This window comes from Chlorocebus sabaeus, chromosome 14, assembly GCF_047675955.1.
Source record: "Chlorocebus sabaeus isolate Y175 chromosome 14, mChlSab1.0.hap1, whole genome shotgun sequence".
In the NCBI taxonomy this organism is placed as follows: domain Eukaryota; kingdom Metazoa; phylum Chordata; class Mammalia; order Primates; family Cercopithecidae; genus Chlorocebus; species Chlorocebus sabaeus.
In genome coordinates, this window is record NC_132917.1 from 102033027 (window position 1) to 102048759 (window position 15733).

The window sequence follows — 15733 nt, forward strand, 5'->3', positions numbered from 1 at the left end:
CAACCCCATCCAAAAGTGGGCAAAGGATATGAACAGACATTTCTCAAAAGAAGACATTCATACAGCCAACAGACACATGAAAAAATGCTCATCATCACTGGCCATCAGAGAAATGCAAATCAAAACCACAATGAGATACCATCTCACACCAGTTAGAATGGCGATCATTCAAAAGTCAGGAAACAACAGGTGCTGGAGAGGATGTGGAGAAATAGGAACACTTTTACACTGTTGGTGGGATTGTAAACTAGTTCAACCATTATGGAAAACAGTATGGCGATTCCTCAAGGATCTAGAACTAGATGTACCATATGACCCAGCCATCCCATTACTGAGTATATACCCAAAGGATTATAAATTATGCTGCTATAAGGACACATGCACACGTATGTTTATTGCAGCACTATTCACAATAGCAAAGACTTGGAATCAACCCAAATGTCCATCAGTGACAGATTGGATTAAGAAAATGTGGCACATATACACCATGGAATACTATGCAGCCATAAAAAAGGATGAGTTTGTGTCCTTTGTAGGGACATGGATGCAGCTGGAAACCATCATTCTTAGCAAACTATCACAAGAACAGAAAACCAAACACCGCATGTTCTCACTCGTAGGTGGGAACTGAACAATGAGATCACTTGGACTCGGGAAGGGGAACATCACACACCGGGGCCTATCATGGGCAGGGGGGAGGGGGGAGGGATTGCATTGGGAGTTATACCTGATGTAAATGACGAGTTGATGGGTGCAGCACACCAACATGGCACAAGTATACATATGTAGCAAACCTGCACGTTGTGCACATGTACCCTACAACTTGAAGTTTAATAATAATAAATAAATAAATAAATAAAATAAAATAAAATAAAAATTAAAAAATAAAAAATAAAAAAAAAACACAGTATATACAGATATACATATAGGATATGTATTGCAATATGGTTCGTAGTATAGTGGCTATAATCTGCAAACTATGCGAGTGCCTATGAAAAAGGAAGGAGGTAATAAATTGTCAGACATCCTGTTTGGTTTTTCATATTTGTCTTCATTGCTCATGAGAGATGTTCCAGATAAGGAATGGATTTCTTATTAATTAACTTACTACCATATAGGAATGTCATCCTCCCTCAAACCCCCTAACACCCAAGCTCAGACCTATACCTGCACTGACACTATGAAAGTCAGATGGAAAACCTTTCTACACAGCAGCCAGATATCGCATAGGCCAGGGATGAGGAAATAAATGCCCTGGTTACAAATGGGAAAGAGGCACCTGTCTCCCTCTTCTCCTGAAAGGGTCTCCTCCTTAATCCAACCCTTTTTTATATAAATAAAAGAGCAGGAGCACCTCTGACCTAGAGATGTCACCAAGGTCTGGGGCTCGTTCCCCTTTGAAATGCAATCACCTGGGAAGATAGCTACATCAGACTCCCAGGCATCCTGAGGCTTAACCTGGGGACCTATGATAAACCATACATTTTGGCCCTCTGGAAAGAGCTAAGGAGAAGTTTTATTATCTTCTTGAATCAGAGCAATGAACTAAACAAATGGCTGCAGATTCAATCTCATTAATGTAGACAGTCTCTGGAAGCTGGAGTTTCTTCCACAAGCACTGATCCATCTGGGGAAGTTTTATTTCCCCATCTGTTCACCTTATAGAATATTATTCAGCCAACAGAATGTTGTAGAATAGAATATTATTCAACCAACAAAATATTATTCCAATAGAATATTATTCAGCCAATTCAAACTTAGTCAATGAGTTGGAAGGGTTACGGCTAGGGTGAGGATTTTAAAAAATGAATGAGTATGAACTATTTATCAGCTATCTTAGCAGAATTTACACAGGGATGAAATGCTGAGTAGTGTATAAAATGTGATCTTCTTTTTGCAAAATAAATCATAAACATGTATATATACACCTCACTCACATGTCAATTACCTTTGGAAATACCCTCACAGAAGCCCCCGGAAACAATGCTTCACCAGCCATCTAGGCATCCCTCAATCCAGCCAGATTGACACGTAAAGGTAACCATCACAATATGTAAATATAAATATTTGTAGATATAACATATTTATAAGGATAGATGTAAAATATTTATATTTGATTATATGTATGGATGTGGAGATGTACAAATGAAGGACACCAATATATTATTGGTGATTTTCTTTGCATGGTGAGATTTCCAGTGATTACCACTTCTGCGTACATATCTTGATATATTCCTAATTTTTGAGACAATATATAGTAATTACACTATTTATGCTAGTGAAAATCTAGTATTTACACTGTTCCTAGTGTTTATTTTATCTTTGAAAACTCCTTTACTTTGACTGCCTTGAGGTCGTGTACAGTCTGTGCAGTTCACCACAGGTCCTACCATACCTACCCCCTCCCACAATAATTTTACCAGTTTGTGCTTAAAATATTTTAGTTTATTCCCTGCTGTACACCCTTGCTTATTTTTAATTATGTGATTTCCCAAATTCAGAGAAATATGTAATAAAGTCTACCATGAAACAAAAGATTTATTAAACTATCAATTTTTACTTTGAATGATTTAATCCAATGCACTTTACTATGCAAATATTCATGTTTGCTACATCTCTTGTATTAAAAACTCTGAACATTAAAAAAGATTTAAATATTTTTAATAATATCATGGTTTTTGGTAGAAAAGACTTAATATTGAAATCTGTCATTCAATTCCACTTAAATTAGCCAATTTAATTGAAATGGTATTATGATTTCTTTTTTGCTGTTACTTTTTCTTTTCTTTCTTTTTTCTGGGGCAAAGGATTCCTTTTCTTATTTTTTAAAAATATGACAAAGCAATACTTTATTAATAAACATGTAAGAATAGATGAGGGAAAAAGAAGAGTCCCACCAACTCTTCCTCACACACTGCCTAGGACTGCCTTCTCCAAACTAGTACAAAAAACAGACACTGAGGACATGCAGATAAGCCTCACCCCAGACCTCAGGAACCTCAGTCATTACAAAAAAGTCTATTCAGGAAATCAATGGTGGGGCAGCAACTTTCCTGGGGGTGGGACGCCATCTCTCAGGAAAGTGTACTTTTCTCATGGGGGTTGTTATTTTTAATTCTTTTTGTTGTTTATTTGCTTTTTTCCAAACACAGATTTACCTAAAATTATATCCCTGTCACTTTCTGAGAGGTGAATTTTCCTCCACAGCATTTTCCCTCTTTAGGAGGAAGGAGGAAGTCAGTGGGAGGCCCCGTCAGACCCACTGCCCACAGCCCACACATCTATTCACAAGCATCAACGTGCTCTGCCTCCTCAGAAGGTAAACAATTCTTTAATCCCTTTGTAGTCACACACGATTGAGCTTATTTCCACCAATGATGAAATCCTGTAAGTCCTCCAGGTAACTGAGTGTGGGGAGTCTGGCTTCCCCTGAAAACACTTCTATTATGGAGAGTGATAAATGATCCCTGCAGGTGTCCAAGTGGTAAGTCAATACACTCCAGCAGGTGTTCCCTCTGTAACTGGGCCAGCAGGTAAGGCAGCTGGGACCCTTAACTAGTTCTTTCTCTGTGGACAACTTGGGTCTGTAATATTAACCAGAGCACATGTTCCCATCACCACTACCAAAACATTTAATCCATAACATGCTCAAGGCCGAATAAATGCCAGTGAGCAATTATTTGTCTGTAGAAGAGTCTCTGAGCCGGTCTCATCATTGGAATTCTTGTCCTCTACAAACGATTCTCCAACAACAACCAGTAAGTGTTCTGTGTTAATTGGGTTAGGACATCAACACATCAGTAAAATTTCCAGCTTTGATCCAAACATTATTGTGGTCCCTTTGTCAAAAAATTAAGTTAAAAATGCCTTTTCGACACCCTTGTGCTGGCAGACTAATCTGGCTGACTTCATTGGCACTATCGATAATCATTTGCGTAAGTCAAAATTCTTTCAATGTCTACGAAATACTTCCCGGAGTCTACCAAAACTTACTCATTCATCACCACTAGAGGCAGCTGTTACCATTTTTACCCACGGATCCAGTCATGGAAAGGCAGGGTATGTGGGTCCAAAAGATAAAGTCATTTCTACTCCATACACTTCTGCTCAAAAAGCCAAGTTGTTTGCTGTTATCTCTGCATTACAAGATTTTGATCAGCCTCTTAATATTGTCTCTGACTCAGCTTATGTAGTCCATGCCACTAAGGCAATAGAAACAGCTACCATCAAAAATATTGCTGACGCTAATCTGTTTTCCTTGTTCTCTTTGTTACAAAAAACTGTCAGAAACTGAAATCACCCTTTTTTTTTCTTTTATTACTCACATTCATTCTTATACTAATTTGCCTGGACCTTTATCCAGTGGTAATCACAAAGTTGATACTCTACTTTCTCTAGCCATTACAGATGCAGAACAATTTCATCAACTCACTCATACTAATGCCTCAGGTCTTAAACATAAATATTCTCTCTGTTGGAAACAAGCTAAACAAATTGTACAATGTCAGGTTCCTGTCTTACCCACACTATCTCCCAGAGTTAATCCCCGAGGCCTTTCTCCTAATTCTATCTGGCAAATGGATGTTACTCATGTTCCTTCTTTTGGAAAATTAGCTTATGTGCATGTCACAGTTGACACCTTTTCCAATTTCATCTGGGCTACCTGTCAAAATGGAGAAGCTACTTCTCACGTTTAAAAACATATGTTTTCATGTTTTGCAGTTATGGGAATTCCTAGTGAGCTCAAAACAGACAATGGTCCAGCCTATTGTAGTAAAGCTTTTAAAAATTTTCTTGATCAGTGGCATATTAAATATATTACTGGTATTCCTTATAACCCACAAGGCCAAGCTATTGTAGAAAGAAGTAACAGAACTTTACAATTACTTAAACAAAAAGAGGGGGGTAAGGAGTTGTCTACCCCTCACATACAACTAAACTTGGAATTGCTCACGTTAAATTTTCATAATATTCCTAAATCTAGTTCTGTTACTGCTGCTGAAAAACATTTCTCTGGTAACCATCTCACAGTAAACCAAGAAGGGAAGTATGGTAGAAAGATGTTCAATCTAATATATGGTCAAAAGTTTCTATTTTAATGTGGGGAAGAGGCTATGCTTGTGTTTCCCCAGGTGAGCCTGTTTGGATTCCTGCTAGATACCTGAAATTGTGTCCTGAAGATGCATGCGACAACGAGATGGAGAAATTTGCTGAAGAAAACCCCGCAGCAAAAAACAACTAACACATCCAACCATAAAAAAAAAAGAGAGAGAGAGAAAATAACTACACTAACTCCTTTACAACAGACAATCCAGTCAGCCATCCTGAACAACTTGTCTCCAGCGATCCAGATCCAGCTCAATCTCTGCCTCCTCCTGATGACACTGATCCTTCTACCCTCTGTCACTCCACAGACTGTTAAAAACTATACATATTGGGCCTATATTCCTTTTCCTCCTCTTATTTGAGCCATGACACGGATGAGTACTCCTGTCGAGGTCTATGTTAATGATAGTATTTGGATGCCTCGTTCTGTAGATGATCGTTGTCCTGCCCAACCTTCAGAAGAAGGAACCCCTTTCAATATCACTTTAGGTTTTAGGTGTCCACCTTTGTGCCTGGGACCCACTAATGGATGTCTCTCATTACATGTTCAAACTCGGGCAGTCACACTACCATCTGGTCACTCTGTCCCTCCTTTAGGACACTTGGTATCAGGGCTCTCATTAAAACCTCTAAGGCAGATCAAAACAGGAATCACTGATTATATCCACACATCCCAATATAAGCTGTTAGGACCTGCGTGTCCTCTCAACTTGTCTTCAAATGCTAACAAATTAATAAGGAAGGATTGTGTTAGTCCAGAAGGAACTGTGTTATTTAATTCTTCTCACTACACCTTTGTTGATTGGGCTCCCAAAGGTCATATTACTAGTGATTGCTCTCAAGGTCATGGAGATTGTCAACATTTTCTCTATGATATTACTTATCAAAAAAGTAGTGACAATCCTCCCCTATTATATCGTAGATTTAACTCCTTTTTTCCTTTTAAGTGGAAAGGGGCAAGGATTGCCCCTCCAAAGCCAAGGCTCGTTGTTCCCCACTTAGGACCTGAACATTCAGAATTATGGAGATTAACCATAGCTATGACTGGTATGAGAGTTTGGGCTGGAGAAAGTGTTATAAGTAAATCCACCTTGTCACCTCGAAAACCAAGACAACAGATTGATTTACACTACTATTTCCACACAGCCAAAAGTATCACTTTGGCAATCGTCAAAAGGTCAATTCAAAGATGGGACAGTAAAGATTATGAGGACTTATACCCCCCCGTTACTAATGTCCCCCCAGCACCTCTCATACAACCTATTGCCCCCACCCCACATTCACAAAAAAGAGTACCATCCCGAAATATATATACTATCTATATGGAGTCCAATAAAACTATGCCACTTAAAAGTTGTGTTAAACCACCATATATGTTATTAGTAGGAAAGATGCATATTAGTTCAAAAACCAACATAATTACATGTGTTAATTGTTACTTGTATACTTGTATTGCCTCATCCTTTAATCAATATCATAGTATTTTAATAGAGCCAGAGAAGGTATTTGGCTCCCCATAGCCTTACATAGGCCTTGAGAATCTTCCACTTCTATCCCTGTTATTAACCATATTTTACAAAAAAAAATTCTTAAAAGGAGTAAATAATTTATTTTTACATTAATTGCAGTAATAATGGGCTTGATTGCTGTTACTGTGACTGCTGCTACTGCTAGAGTTGCATGACATCAGTCTATTCGAACTGTTCATTTTGTAGATAAATGGCAAAAAAAAATTCTACTCGGATGTGGAATTCTCAGTCAGGTATTGATCAAAAATTTGCCAGTCAAATTAATGATCTAATACAAACTGTTACATGGATGGGAGATAGAATTATGAGTTTCGAACATAGATTATAAACGCAATGTGATTGGAATACTTCTGATTTTTGTATAATTCCATTCCAATATAATCAGTCTGTTCACAATTGGGAATCAGTAAAACTCCATTTACAAGGAAGTGAAGATAATTTTAGACATAAACAAGGTAAAAGAACAGATTTTTGAGGCCTCTCAAGCACACTTAACTCTTTACCCAGTGCTGAAGTTTTAGACGCTATCCTTAAGGAGTTATCTAATCTCAACCCCATTCAATGGGTAAAATCTTTGGGAGGATACACTATCGTTAATTTTGTTCTGTATATAATTTGTGTTATTGGTTTATTGTTCATGTGTAAAATTGGAAAAAATACTCTTCAATCCAATCATGATCAGTGCCAAGCTATGATTGCTATGGTTCATTTAAATCAGAGAAAAGGGGGAGATGTAGGGAGACCCCCTGAAACTATTGCTACAGAATAAAAGATGAAATGCTCCTGATTATTGTAAATACAAAATTGCATGCAGGATTGTGTAAAGACAATGCCAGGCTGGACTGCCAGAATGAGCCAACAGCACGTGATGTACTTCCCCCTGCAGAGAGTCTATGAATGGACGTGCAGTCTGGGAGGTTTCACATCACCAAGATTCCTATCCCAGAAAAGCAGATGTTCATAGCTCTGGGAATGGAATGCAACCCTGTGGAGAGCCTATAAACAGACGCATGAGGGGCTCCTGTTCATATGGGTAAGATAGGGCTATAAATGCCCTCATCTTGCCATAGCTCTTCTAGGCCTCTTCAGGGTTAAGGCATACTCCCTTCTGAGAATTTCTGGTCTGACCGGTTGTCTAGCTTCACGTCCTGTTTCTACAGATTGTTTGTAACCAGCTTTTACTGCAACTGTTACTGCTGATTAATATCTTGCTAATCATAGGTTATGGACTGTGTTTCTGTTTTAAGGATCTGTTAGAAATTACTGATGCACACACTATCTTGTAAATTCTTATCTCTGTATACTGTACTTCTGCATACAGATGTTATGTTAAAGATGTACTTCATCCCCATGTGACCATCTCACCTCATAATCAAACGACCCTAAATCCCTCACTAACCTACCCCGACCCTCACTAAACTTAATAATAAATGCTGGCACATCCAGTGCATTGGCAGCATTGCAGGACCAGAAGGCGGTGACACCCCTGGACCCAGCTTTCACTATCTTGTGTGTGTCTATTATTTCTTGACCTGCCAATCCACCTGGGAACAAAAAAAGAGCACCGTTGCATTGCAGGCTGCTGGCCAGATCCCACAATATCCACGATGGTGCACCTATAGTCTCAGCTACTCAGAAGGCTGAGGCAGGAGAACTGCTTAAACCTGGGCGGTGGAGGCTGCAGTGAGCTGAGATGACGCCACTGCACTCTAGCCTGGGTGACAGAGTGAGACTCCGTTTCAAAAAAAAAAGAAGAAAAAATGCTGTTTCATAAAAAGCTGTTTTATCACATGGCACAAATTAAATAAACAGATGTTAATTAAAATGATTAAGGAGTTCTCCTGTGAATTTCAATATTTAATGCCAGCTGTTATTCACATTAATATTTTAACATTTTACCATTAAGATATTTAATACAAAGGATTGATACATATTTTAACTATTTAAGGCTGGGTGTACAGGATCACGTCTGTAATCCTGGCACTTTTGGAGGCCAAGGCAGATGAATCACCTGGCCAATACGGTGAAACCCCATCTCTTATACTAAAAATACAAAAATTAGCCAGGCGTGGTGGTGTGTATCTGTAATCCCAGCTACTTGGGAGGCTGAGGCAGGAGAATCGCTTGAACCTGGAAAGCGGAGGTTGCAGTGAGCTGAGATGGTACCCCTATACTCCAGCCTGGGTGACAGAGCAAGACTGTCTCAAAAAAAGAAAAACAAAAAAACACACGTAATGGTTTAGAGTGCTAGTTAAATCTGTTCAAATCATTTCTGGACCAAACTGAGGGTCAAGCTGCTATTTCTTGTGACCCAATAAGGAGATGCAGATGAACTGGGTAGGAAGACAGTTTTTATTTCTGCAACCAGTTACAGGGTGAACACCTGGAAATTATCACCAGATCAACTCAAAATTACGAAGTTTTCTAGAGCTTTTATACCTTGTAAGCTGTAAGTCTACATGTAAGTGTGCATTCATCTAATGACATAAGTGATTAACTTCTTTTAATCTATAACTAAGGTCTGAGTCCTGAAGACGTTCCTCTGGAGCCTCAGTAAATTTAGTTCATCTAAATGGGTCCAGGTATTGGGGTGATTACCCTTATCTTGTCTCCTGCTAAATCATGGAGGTTTGGAGAGTTCCTTCAGACCCCCAATAAACTTGTTTGTGGAGGACTGGGGGAGTTTCTTCAGACTGCCCCCAAAAAATTTGTTTAATCCTAAATGGGTCCTGTTAAGAATTCCTTGGTTATTTTGTTATGCTTTAAGACCCAGGAAAGGCCTAGTCAAAACTCTTGGTGGGCTTTTGTTACATTCCAGCCTTTGTACAAGGGCACTGGCTTTTTTAGCTTTTAATATTTACATAGTGTGTGGGGATGGCTCGTCACCCCACCCTAATCTTCTTATGCAAATGAACTTTCCAGTTGATGAGTGCCTTGTCTGCCCCTTTAAAGTACACATGGCTGGAAGAGAAGGGAAGATGGAGCTGCCATATTGAAAATGTCTAGTCCTGGGCCAGCATAGTGGCTCATGTCTATAATCCCAGCACTTTGGGAGGCCAAGGTGGGTGGTTCAGAAGGTCAAGAGATCGAGAGCATCCTGGCCAACATGGTGAAACCCCATCTCTACTAAAAATACAAAAATTAGCTGGGTGTGGTGGCACGTGCCTATAGTCCCAGCTACTTGGGAGGCTGAGGCAGGAGAATTGCATGAACCCGGGAGGTGGAGGTTGCAGTGAGCCAAGATTGTGCTACTGTACTCCAGTCTGGTGACAAAGCGAGATTCCATCTCAAAAAACAAAAAACAAAACAAAAAACAAAATTTAACTTAACCAGTCAGTCCTGAAACAGTTGTTTTGGAGGCCTGCATTAGCGAGACCTGGCCTGCCACAGAATGTCTAAGAGGAAATGGGAAATAACATTCCCTGAGTGCCCACTATGTGTACAACTCTACTTATGTATCTTGCTTAATTTTTATGATGATTCCATGAGCGAGATTTTTTTTTTGTTCTTTTTTTTAGTGATTGACCAATCCTGCAGAACATGAAGATTTTACTTTTCATTTTAGAAATGAGGAAACTAAGGCTCAGAGAGCTTATTCAAAGTTCCTGAAGATACATAGCTAATAAATGGTAGAATTAGAATCTGAACCTGGGTCTGCCTGACTGCAAAGCCCATGTTTTATGGAAAACTCTCCTCTTGTATTTCATAAAATTAACCTCAATTGACATTCGAATCAGCATCTCTGTGGGTTATTGGAGAGAAGTTATAAGTTGCCAAGCCTCTGCTTCACAGTGAGAAAATATGGGTAGGATTTGAATGAGATAAGAATGGGATGCTTGCACAGTATTTTGTGGTTTTTACATTTTTTAATTTTTTTGTAGAGATGGGGGTCTCGCCCAGGCTGACAGTATCTTATTTATGCTGCTGAGGGAATATTTTTGTCTCCCTTTTTAACAGCAGGGTATTCTAGAACAATCTTTTGGAATTGAGCTCAGTCGGGAGGTCTGAACTTTTACTATTGTTAGTCACCTCCAAACCAAGTGATCTGTTACCAGTTAAAGGTTATTTAGAAGCCTTTACTGGATTTTTATTTTTTTATTTTATTTTTGAGACGGAGTCTTGCTCTGTCACCCAGGCTGGAGTGCAGTGGTGTGATCTTGGCTCACTGCAACCTCCGCCTCCCAGGTTCAAGCGATTCTCCTGCCACAGCCCCCTGAGTAGCTGGGATTATAGGCATATGCCACCACACTCAGCTAATTTTTGTATTTTTAGTAGAGATGGGGTTTTGTCATGTTGGCCAGGGTGGTATTTATTTATTTTTGAGATGGAGTTTTGCTCTTGTTGCCCAGGCTGGAGTGCAATGGCACCATCTTGGCTCATTGTAACCTCCAGCTCCTGGGTTCAAGCGATTCTCCTGCCTCAGCCTCCCGAGTAGCTGAAATTACAGGTGCCCACCACTACGCTCAGCTAATTTTTTGTATTTTTTAGTAGCGATCGGGTTTCACTACATTGGCCAGGCTGGTCTCGAACTCCTGACCTCAGGTGACCCACCCACCTCGGCCTCCCAAAGTGCTGGAATTACAGGCGTGAGCCACCGGGCCCAGCTTGGCTCTTTAGAAAGGGACATGATGGGGAGGGTTAGTTGAGAAGTGGGGCAATGAGGATGTAGACGGCAGTGTGCAAAGGCAGGACCAGTAGATGCTTTGAGGACAGTTGTGGGGGGAAAAAGGAATGATCATTACAATTAATCGCAGTAGCAGTTTTGCTTCAGTTATAATTTAAGGAAAAAGGTTGAGGGGCCTGTATTTTTTGCTCCGGATCCAATGATTTAATTTTGAAAAGCAAGATCCAGTGATTGAACTCATGCAAGGGGATGACCTGGGGCCTGTGAAAAGTCAGGTTGCAGTTTCCATTGCATTCAGAAAAAACAGAAAAATAAATACCACTTTTGGAAGAAACTTCAAGTTTCCTCCCATTCACATTTAACCCTAGGGGTCTCACACTTCTAGAATTGCTTAGTGTCACGCGTGTCCATATAGAAGACCACCTAAACAGGCTTTGTGTGAGCAACAAGGCTGTTTATTCACTTGGGTGCAAGTGGGCTGAGTCCGAAAGGAGAGTCAGCGAAGGGTGACAAGAGAGGGGCAGCTTTATGAGGCTTGGGTAGGCAGTGGAAAGTTACAGTTAAAGGTGGATATCTATTGTCAGCAGAGGAGGGGTCACAAGGTGCATGGTGGAGAGATCATAAGACTCATTGTTCAGAAGAAGAATGTCACAAGATCGATTCATCAGTTGGGGCAGGGCAGGAGATCAAGTCATAATGGTAGAATGTCGTAAGGTGGATTAATTAGTTAAGGCAGGAAATGGCTGTTCACTTCTTTTGTGGTTTTTTGGCTGCTCCAGACTTCTTGGCTCCTGCAGGTCGTCTCGACGTATATGTGCAGGTCACAGGGGTTACAATGGCTGAGCTTCAGCTCAGAGGCCTGACATTCCTGTCTTTTTACTTATAAAATATAAGTAAATATAATAAGGTTATAAGAAAAGATAAAGAAAATATAAGCTTTTACTGGGGGTTATTGGGGCGGGGCGATATTTCTCAGGGCTGCTTCAGGCATGACTTGGGGCAGCGTGGACACCTAAAGAAAATTTAATTTTATAGTGAGTTGGTCTGGAAAGTTTTTGGGTACAATTCTCTGTGGCTAACAAGGCACCAGTTAGCATATTTTTGAGCTTGGAATTGTCCTAATAGAATAAATTCTCTAAAAGTAGCAATTAAGCATCATAGCTTTAAGGTAGGTGGCAGTGAGTTTTTAGACCAAGGTAGAAATAATGTTTTATATACCAAAGCCTTTTGTCCCCATTTTCCAGCATATGAATAGGGTTCCCTGTTGTTTAGCCAACGATCTATTATATTACCCTTTCCCATAGGTACGAGTGGCAGTCCAAATGGAGAAGTTCAATAGTTCTGAGTGCAGATCCTATGCAGAAGAGATAATAAGGAAAATAATCTGTCTCCTGGGTTAAACTGAGGCTGGCAAAGAGAGAAATGTCCCAAGCCTTCTAACCACCAATGGCATAGTTTATGTCATCCGGGATGCTGGTCCGGTTGCCAAATATGGGGAAGGAAATGAGGGGCTGTAGGAGGCAAGCCAGAGCCTTATATCCTACGTGGAAATGGTCATGAAGAGAAGAGAGAATGGCAGAACTTCCCTTCTAACAAAAAGCAGCCCAAGAAATCACTTCTTTTCTAACAAAGAGCAGCCTGAAAGATCGAGCTGCAAACATAAATAAGGAAGCTGGAAGCTTGCACCGGGTGATGCCAGAAGCCGCACAGACAGAAAGGGCAACCTGGGGCCATGGATGTCCATCATGGGGGCTCTACCTTCCCTTTTATGTTAGCATGTGCACAGCAGGAAAGAGATCAGTCACAGGAATGGCTACCTGCCTGCATAATAAAAGACTGGGGCGGGGGCTGCCAGAGATTCACACTCTATGCAGATGGCACACCTCAAAAACCGGTTTTCTTTTTGAGACAGAGTCTCTGTCACCCAGGCTGGAGTGCAGCAGCGCGATCTCAGCTCACTGCAACCTCTGCGTCCAGGGTTTAAGCGATTCTCCTGTCTCAGCCTCCCAATTAGCTGAGATTACAGGCACCCACCACCATCCACAGCTAATTTTGTAGTTTCAGTAGAGACAGGTTTCTCCATGTTGGTCAGGCTGGTCTTGAACTCCTGACCTCAGATGATCCACTCGCCTCGGCTTCCCATGTCATTTTTTTTAAGATAAAATATATTGTTCAAATATTTTTGAAACATCTTGGAAAAAACTCACACAGTATTAGTATTACATTAATAATTGGCAATTGGTATAATTAGTACTATTAAATAGTATTAGCACTGCAGGAAAACTACTATAATAGACCCACAGACCACCCATTGTAAAATGGCTTGCACAAAATAAAGTTTATTATAATAACTTTTTTTTTTTGAGACAGTCTTGCTCTGTCGCCCGGGCTGTAGTGCAGTGGTGAGATCTTGGCGCACTGCAACCTCCGCCTCCCAGGTTCAAACCATTCTTCTGCCTCATCCTCCCAAGTAGCTAGGATTACAGGCACGAGCCACCATGCCCAGCTTATTTTTGTATTTTTAGTAGAGACAGGGTTTCACCATGGCCAGGCTGGTCTCAAACTCCTGGCCTCAAGTGATCCACCCATCTCGGTCTCCCAAAATGCTGGGATTACAGGCGTGAGCCACCATGTCCAGCCCCTATAATAAAAAATTAATGAGAGTACTTTTGAGCTAATTTGAATCAGTTCCTCAGGTTACCATATTATATCTGCTGCTTTTAGGAACGTTAATTGAAAGGATCTTTCTGAAGGGCAATTTAGCAGTGAATTGAAGAAGCCTTTAAAATTCAGTAGATATCACAGCTGTTCACCCAGCAGTTTCTCTTCCTTAAATTTTTCTTAAGAATTGAGGTGGCAAACCAAATACTACACTTCGCACTTACAAGTGGGAGCTAAGCTATGAGGATGCAAAGACATAAGAATGATATAATGGACTTTGAGGACGCAGGGGTGGGAGGGGGGATACGTGGGACGGGCGTGAGGGATAAAAAAATACATTTTGGGTATTGTCACGCGTGTCCGTGTGAAGAGACCACCAAACAAGCTGTGTGAGCAATAAAAGTAGTGGAAAATTACAGTCAAAGGGGGTTGTTCTCTGGCGGGCAGGGGCGGGGGCCATAAGGTGCTCAGTGGGTGAGCTTCTGAGCCAGGAGAAGGGATTTCACAAGGTAATGTCATCAGTTAAGGCAGGAACCGGCCATTTTCACTTCTTTTGTGATTCTTCAGTTACTTCAGGCCATCTGGATGTATATGTGAAGGGTTGGGCTCAGAGGCCTGACAGCTACAGTATACACTGCTCTGGTGACGGGTGCACCAAAATCTCAGAAATCACTACTCAAAACTTATCCGTGTAACCAAAAACCACCTGTACCCCCAAAACTACTGAAATACAAGTTTTAAAAAGATGAAAAAAAATTAAAGTATCTTTCTCCCCAAAAACACATAAAATAAAAAAACGTTTTAAAAAAGAATTAAGGTGGCGCTTAACTAGATAATTAAGAATCGCTGGTGGTAATCACTGGTGAAATACATGCACGTTTCTGTAGGTTTAGGGACGGGCAAGTCTGGGAAATGCCACCTGGTGCTTCTCAGCCCAGACTACACCTCAGCCTCACCTGAATAGGCGGGGTTTATTAACACCTGAATCAGCGTCTCTGGGGGTGGGACCAGGTATTTGCAACGTCTCCCCGTGGGTTTCTGATGCACCGCTAAGTGCCCAGGAGAAGCACCGTAGGGCAGTCTAAGGAAAACGTGGCACAGCAAACAATTTTGTACATGAATATTAATTGGAGACATGTTCTTGAAATCGTGTTAAGAGAAAAAAACCATGTACAAAAAAGCTCAGTGCAGTATGATTCCATTTCTGCAATAAAAGAGTGCAAGACTAGAAATTAACCGTAGTTATGAGAAATGTGTGGCATCTTTTTACCATATTTAAAAAAAAAAATGTTTGAGACAGAGCGCCCAGACTGGACTGCAGTGGTGATGACAGCTCACTGTAGCCTGGGACTCCCAGACTCCAGCGACCCTCCCGCCTAGGACACTCAAAGAGCTGGGACTACAGGAACGCGCCACCGAGCCCGGCCGGCATTTATAATATTTTTACGACGAATACTTATGGATGTTATGTTAAGAAAATAGTTAACATCCGAGGTGCGTTTTTCCAAGTAATAACGTAGACAGCATTTACTGGGACCGTCTGGCACCAGGCACCGTCCTAAGGACTGCCAAGGTGCGGCTTTCGCTTGCAGCTGCGCAGACGCATGCAGGCCCCGGGCGCTCCTGCCGCGGGACCTCAGCCGACCTCGCCCCGCCCCTCCCTTCCCGGACCCTGCCCCCGCTTCCTGCCAATTCGCCCCGCCTACCCCGCATCTCCGCATCCTCTTCCTGGCTTCGCTCCATCAGCCTCGCTTTCGCTGGGCGCTGTCCCTTTCCGCGGCGGTCTGGTTTCCCCGACGTGTTTTGTTTGCGA

At 41.2% G+C, this 15733-nt stretch overlaps 1 long non-coding RNA gene across 1 annotated transcript in view; it reads right to left on the reverse strand.

Moving 5' to 3' along the window:
• Positions 1 to 15702, reverse strand: part of LOC103241133 (uncharacterized) — a 75970-nt gene extending 60268 nt beyond the window's left edge. Inside the window, exon 1 of the long non-coding RNA XR_012095448.1 lies at positions 15627 to 15702. This is a non-coding gene — a long non-coding RNA (uncharacterized lncRNA). The remainder of the gene's footprint in view (positions 1 to 15626) is intronic.
• Positions 15703 to 15733: the final 31 nt, after the last annotated feature.